This window comes from Natator depressus, chromosome 24 (genome assembly GCF_965152275.1).
Source record: "Natator depressus isolate rNatDep1 chromosome 24, rNatDep2.hap1, whole genome shotgun sequence".
Lineage (NCBI taxonomy): Eukaryota > Metazoa > Chordata > Testudines > Cheloniidae > Natator > Natator depressus.
Genome location: NC_134257.1, coordinates 1,419,186 through 1,425,404, shown reverse-complemented (window position 1 = coordinate 1,425,404; position 6,219 = coordinate 1,419,186). Strand labels below are relative to the sequence as shown.

The following is a 6,219-nucleotide window of genomic DNA, read 5'->3' as shown; positions in this document are numbered from 1 at the left end:
ACTTGCCTCACCAGGCCTCCTCAGCGAGCAAACAGCTTTTTCCCGCCCCCTCTAGCTGACAATGCAGCATGTGGGGGAAACTGAGGCACACTCAGTCTTCATATAAAATATTTACAAAAAATTCCCCCTCTGACCCCAGGGTTATTCTGCAGCTTCTAGGCAGGAGTGTGAAGGCAGCTGCGGGGTGAGGTGGGGGGTCAGAGGTGACAGTAAGGGCACGGGGCTTCGCTGGAGGAAGAGTGGGACCCCAGGGGGCCAGGGCTGCCTCACTGAAGGGAGGCTCCTGGACACCAGTCAAAGGCTGGGGCCATAGCACCAGTTCTGTGGATCCCTCATGGGCTGCGGGGGGGAGTGGGAGTCTAGGTGACCTTTCTTTGGGGCCTCCTCAGCACAGAGCTTTGCACAGCAGGGTCAGGCTAAGAGCCAGAAGGGTCTGCAGGGAGCAGAGGCGGGAGCGGGGGTAAAGTACGGAGCAACAGGCTGAAATTAATGGCAAGAAAACATCCAGTGAGCAGGAGCAGTCACCAGGATTGCCTGGGCCAAGGAGCCTCTGGCCACGTGTGTGCATGGCAGGCAGGGACCACGGGCCTCCTGCTGCCTAACCCAGCCGTGGGGAGCAGTGCTGAGGCAGCCAGGCCAGGCCAGGGGTGCTGCAAAGGGCAGGGAGCGCTCCGGGTTCCAGTGCCAGGGAAACGGGTGAAGCAGCGGCTGTAGAAATGCAGATGACAAAGGGCAGAACCTAGTGCAGTGGCCTGCGGTGGGGGGCGAGGGAGCGCAGGCCCCAGCTGGATCAGGCCCAGGATCTGTCCCCATTCTTCTGGAGAGAGAGAGAAACAGCAGGGCCCCCACGGCTCTGCACTAGGACCAGGCCTGTTCCAAGTGATCTGGAAAAAGGGGTAAATAGGGAGGTGGCAACGTTTGCAGACAATACTAAATGACTCGCGATAGTGCTGTCCAAAGCAGACGGGGAAGAGCTCCCAGAACTGGGTAACGGGCAACCAAACGGCAGATGAAATTCAATGTTGATAAATGCAAAGTGATGGACATTGGAAAACACAATCCCAGCTACACCTACAAACGGATGGGGTCTCAGTTAGCTGTTACCGCTCAAGGACGAGATCCTGGAGTCATGGTGGATAGTTCTCTGAAAACATCCACTGCGTGTGCAGGGCAGGCAGAAAGCTCACAAGGTGGAGAGGGCTACAGCTAGTAACACAGAGCACAATGCCACCAGATACGTCCATGGGACACCCACACCTTGAATATGGCCTGCAGGCCTGCTTGCCTCCTTTCCAAAAATCATACTAGACTTGCAAAATGTACAGAGAAGGGCAACAAAAATGCTTAGGGGGCTGGAACATCTTCCATGTGAGGAGAGAATAAAGAGACCGGGACTGCTCAGTTTGGAGCAGAGCCAACGAAGGGCGGCTGGGGGGATATGCTAGCGGTCTATAAAATCATGGCTGGGCTGGAGACAGTGACTAGGGAAGTGTTATTTACCCCTTCACATAAGAACCAGGGGTCACCCAAAGAAATTAACAGGCAGCGGGTTTAAAACACACACGGAAATACTTCTTCACACAGCGCACACAGTCAATCTGTGGAACTCATCGCCAGGGGATGTTGTAAAGGCCAAAAGTATAACTGGGTTCAAAAAAGAATGAGATAAGGTCATGGAGGATACGTCCATCAGTGGCTGTTCAGGGATGTGACCCCCTGCTCTGGGTGTCCCTAAACCTCCGACTGCCAGAGGCTGGGACCGGGTGACAGGCGATGGATCACTTGGTATTTGGCCTGTTCTGTTCTCTCTCTGAAGTGTCTGGCACTGGCCCGTCAGAGACAGTTAAAGAGCCCCTTAGCCAGAGTCAGTGGGCCTGGGCCAGCCAACACACCCTGAGGTACCAGCCCGGCTCCTCCACGCACCTGCATGGCCCATTCACTCTCCTGGGCCCTGCTTCAGCCAACCCCCGACCCCCTTCCCCTCTGTGGGTCCTAGAACCTTCTCCTCTGCACGCCTGGCCCTGGAGCAGCCTCCCTGCTTCTCGCTGTCCTGCCCCGAGCCCCTGGCCCCGCCGCCAGGAGAGCTGGCCGGACGCTGTGCACGAGATGCACTGGACAGGCCTCTCCCCTGCCACAGCTGGGGGGGTCCCCCACTCTGCTTCCAGAGACCACCCCCGCTGCTCAGGCTGCCCATCCCAGCGGGGATTTGGAAAAGCTCTGTTGGCTGCAAATGCCTTGTGACGAAGTGGGACTGTTCTTGGTGGTTCCTCCGAATATTGTGGGGGGTGCCTCAATTTCCCTTATGCAGTTCTTAAGTATCTAGGTGGTGGGGTAAGGGTGTATGATCACTGCAGAGCCCTAGAGGGCAGGTGTGTGCAGGGGTCTGGACACAGAGAATGGCCGACACCCTGTTTCCTGGCAACTGATGGCCTGGACCCTTCCCCCCTGCAAGGTGAGAGCTAAAGGGTTGGAGAACAAAGGAATCAGGTGACCTCCTGGCCTGGGAAAGGAACAAAGCCCAGAGGAGGAGGGGCTGGAGGGAGTTTCAGTTTGGGGCTGGCTAGGACATGGAGTGAAGTGCAGACGTGGTTGTCTGGCTCACTGCCCTCCAAAATGGACCCAGCTGAGGGGTCCTGTTCTCTGCACCTGCAAGCTCTGTTTTAGACCATGTTCCTGTCGTCTAATAAACCTCTGTTTTACTGGCTGGCTGAGAGTCCCGTCTGACTGCGAAGTTGGGGTGCAGGACCCTCTGGCTTCCCCAGGAGCCCCGCCTGAGCGGTCTCGCTGTGGGAAGCACACGGAGGGGCAGAGGATGCTGAATGCTCCGAGGTCAGACCCAGGAAGGTGGAAGCCGTGTGAGCTGTTTGCCCTGCGGACAGGCTGCTCACCGGAAGGCGACTGCCCCAGAGTCCTGACTGGCTTCATGGGGAGCAGTTCCAGAGCATCGCCCGGGCACTCCGTGACAACTGGTGGCAGCGGTGGGATCTACTGCACCCCGTGGATGGCGCTTCCTGCAGTAAGTGACTGGGGAGCAGTAAAACAAAGGGGGATTGATGGGGACTAGGCGTGCTGAAGATTCAGAGAGAGACGGTTTCAGGGGGCGGTTAACCCCTGGGAGTGTGTGACCAGAGAGAAGGACTTTTGCAGTAACAGGGTCCCCCGGGGGATTGCAGCGAACGGTCCCAGGGGCGGAGGAGTCTGCAGCTCGACCCTGGCAAAGAGGTGGTGACCTCGAGAAGGGCTGGCACACTAGGGGTTCTCCCTGGAAACCGTGGGGAGCTGCGAGCACACAGGCCTGTGAGTCCACAACAACTTGGGAAGAGCGGAGTGATGGTCTGTCACCGTCTCCTTAAGAAGGACATTGTAACCCTGTGCAGAAAGAGAGGGTTGAGCATTGGTAAGTTCACCAAAGCACAGTTAATCGTGCAGCTGGAGGAGGATGACGGCTCTAAGGGACAGATTCCTGACCCCAAATGGGGCTATAGCAGGATCTGGGAGCAGCTGGAGTAGTAGCCAGGCATCGCCAAGACTCCTGTCCCCGACCAGACGAGGGTCTTCACGATCGGGTTCCCCATCCGGGGATCGGAGATGGACGGGATTGGAGCTGAGTCCGAGAGAGCAAGAGGACTGTGAGAGACAGCGAGAGCCCGAGAAAGAGCTGCAGAAGCAGCAGCAGCATGAACTGGCGGTGGGGGAGCGGAGAGGCCTAGGGAACCCCCCCGGGGTGAGTGGGGATAGACCCCGGGGGGCCAGTTCCGCAGGGAACCTCGAGACTAAATTGCTGCCCCTGGTTAAGGAGGGGGGGGGATGTGGATGCCCACCTCACTGCCTTTGAGCAGGCTGGAGATTTGAACCAGGGGGACCCTGCGGAAAAGCCCCGGTGTCTAGCTCCCTTGCTGGGTCCCAAGGCCATAGACTCTGTCGGCCAGATGGGTGGGGAGGTGGACAGGCTCCCACTCCTGACCCCAACCTATATGTCTGTGTGGAGTTTCCTGGGGCCAGGCCCCTCGGACCCCCAGTGGGAGCGGAAGGTGATGGTCAATGGGGAGACATTCCTGGGGTGGCGAGATCCTGGGACAGAGAGAACTGTTGTCAGGCCCTGGGTGGTGCAGCCTCAGAGGTTGAGGGGCTGTGTGAGCTGGGTGAGGGTCCCAGGGACGAAGCCCCTCGCCCTGCCTATGGCCCAGATCCCTGTGCAGACCCAGGAGGGGTGGGGCTGGCTGGTCTTTGGGGTGCTCCAGGACACCAGCTGCGAGACCCTGTTGTGGGGCAACTGTGTCTCTTTGGGACAGGATCCAGGCCCTGCTCCTGTAACGGCCAAGGGTTTGAATTTGAATCCAGGGAACCAATCAGTGGAGAGGGAAACGGTCAGTGAAAATGCAGATGACCTGGCTGGCAGCAGGGAGGAGCCGCTAGGCTCAGGCTACCTGCCTGCCTGTAAGCAGACCCCTGGGGCTGGGTGGGACAGAGAGATGCTCCCTGCGCCCTTGCACTCGGAGAGGGGGCTCACGCTGGCTCTGATGCAGTGAGGAAAGCAGCGAGCTCGCTGCCTACCCCCACTGGCACAGCAAGGGCAGCGCTGAGCACAGTGGGAGCTGAGACCCCAGCTGAGTGGGGGGAGACACAGGCAGGGGAGGGGATCTGTGGGGAGTGGCAAGGTGCTTGGTAAGGAAAGTTTGGATGAGCCTAGGCAGCCTTGTGATCTGATGGCTTTGTCCAGTCAGCAGGGTGGGAAGGCGAGGAGAGTGGAAGATGAGTGTCCCTGGACCTTACCTGTTAGCTGGGTGGAGAATTGGGACAGTGAAGGAAACGTGCCTGTGCCTGTCAGAGGTATTGACTTGCCTATGGAGGGAGCTACCCTGATCTCCAAGCAGGTGTCTGTGACCAGCCTTGTGTGCTGGGACACGGGGAAAGAGATCCCAAGCTGTGTGTCTGGTAAAGGAGAAAGTGTGTCCGGCTCTTCTTGGTCTGTGGAGCAGACAGAAGGGGCCTTGCAGCCTGTGATGGTTGAGGGTCGTGCAGTTGTCTCAGAGTTGGTTCTGGATTCAGCTAAAGCCCAGGAAGGGAATGGTCCTAAGTTTGTGTCTGCTCAGGAGAATGGCCCTGTAACTAGGTCGCATCCAGTTAGTGTCTATGTAAAATCCCAGAGACCAGACAATTCTGGTGCTTGTATTTTGCCTGTTGCTCGTGTGTGGTTGGGAAAGGGTGTCGCAACTCTGTCTAATCAGGGTGAGATCCTAGCCAGGGCACAAGGAGAGCGTGAAGGTGATGTGATTGTGTTACCTATGGAGGGTGTGGAAACCTGTAGCAAGAAGGAAAAGATTCCTGAACTTGTGTGTGGCAAAGGGAAGGAGAATGCTTCTGACCATTTATCTAGGAAATCTGTCAGTTTGCCTGAAAGGGGATTGTGTAGGAATCCACCGGACGGGCCATAGGTAATTCTGGATGTAAGGGAGACCCAGAAAGAGTCTGTTGTTGCTCAGGAACGTGTTCCTCTAGAGCAAGCCCTAGGTAAAGAGGGTAAGAGCAGAATTTCTGGGAGGGGTGAATTGTTGCATAGAAAAGCCCTAGGGAAAGGAATCCTCATGGAGTCTTTGCAAGCAGTTTACTGCAACTGAAGGGTGTGAAAGTGATTTAATCAAGAAAGTTTCAGTTCCTAACAGCCAGAAATTTTCTGTTGTGAATGGATCCACTGACTGTCCTGTTGAAAGACCCAGTGTGGATAGCTTTGAGAAGGTCTCAGATGGAGTGAAAGCTGTTAAGAAACTTAAACAGTCCTATAACCAAGTGGCTGTGTTTGGCCAGCTTGTTGGGGAGAAGACCCAATCCAAGTTTGACCCCCTGGGGTTTTGGGGTGGCCAAAGGGCGGGCCGCAGAAACCTTCCCACATGCGGCCTGCGAGTGCTATCGACCACCCCCGACCTAAGGGAGGGCGTGAAACTGGAAGGGCCTGGTGTAACTCCTACCAAGGAATGGCAGAGACGCTGGGGCATCCATGGGAACGTTGGTGGCTTCGAACTTCCCCAGGTCACCGCCTAAAGTGACCCCGCTCAGTTCGATCTCGAAGGGGGGAGAGATGTGACGAAGTGGGACTGTTCTTGGTGGTTCCTCCGAATATTGTGGGGGGTGCCTCAATTTCCCTTATGCAGTTCTTAAGTATCTAGGTGGTGGGGTAAGGGTGTATGATCACTGCAGAGCCCTAGAGGGCAGGTGTGTGCA

General features: G+C 56.8%; 1 protein-coding gene across 1 annotated transcript in view; it reads left to right on the top strand.

Annotated features, from left to right (window-relative positions):
* Positions 1-6,219, top strand: part of CREB3L4 (cAMP responsive element binding protein 3 like 4) — a 75,017-nt gene that overhangs the window by 17,496 nt on the left and 51,302 nt on the right. The window lies entirely within an intron of this gene.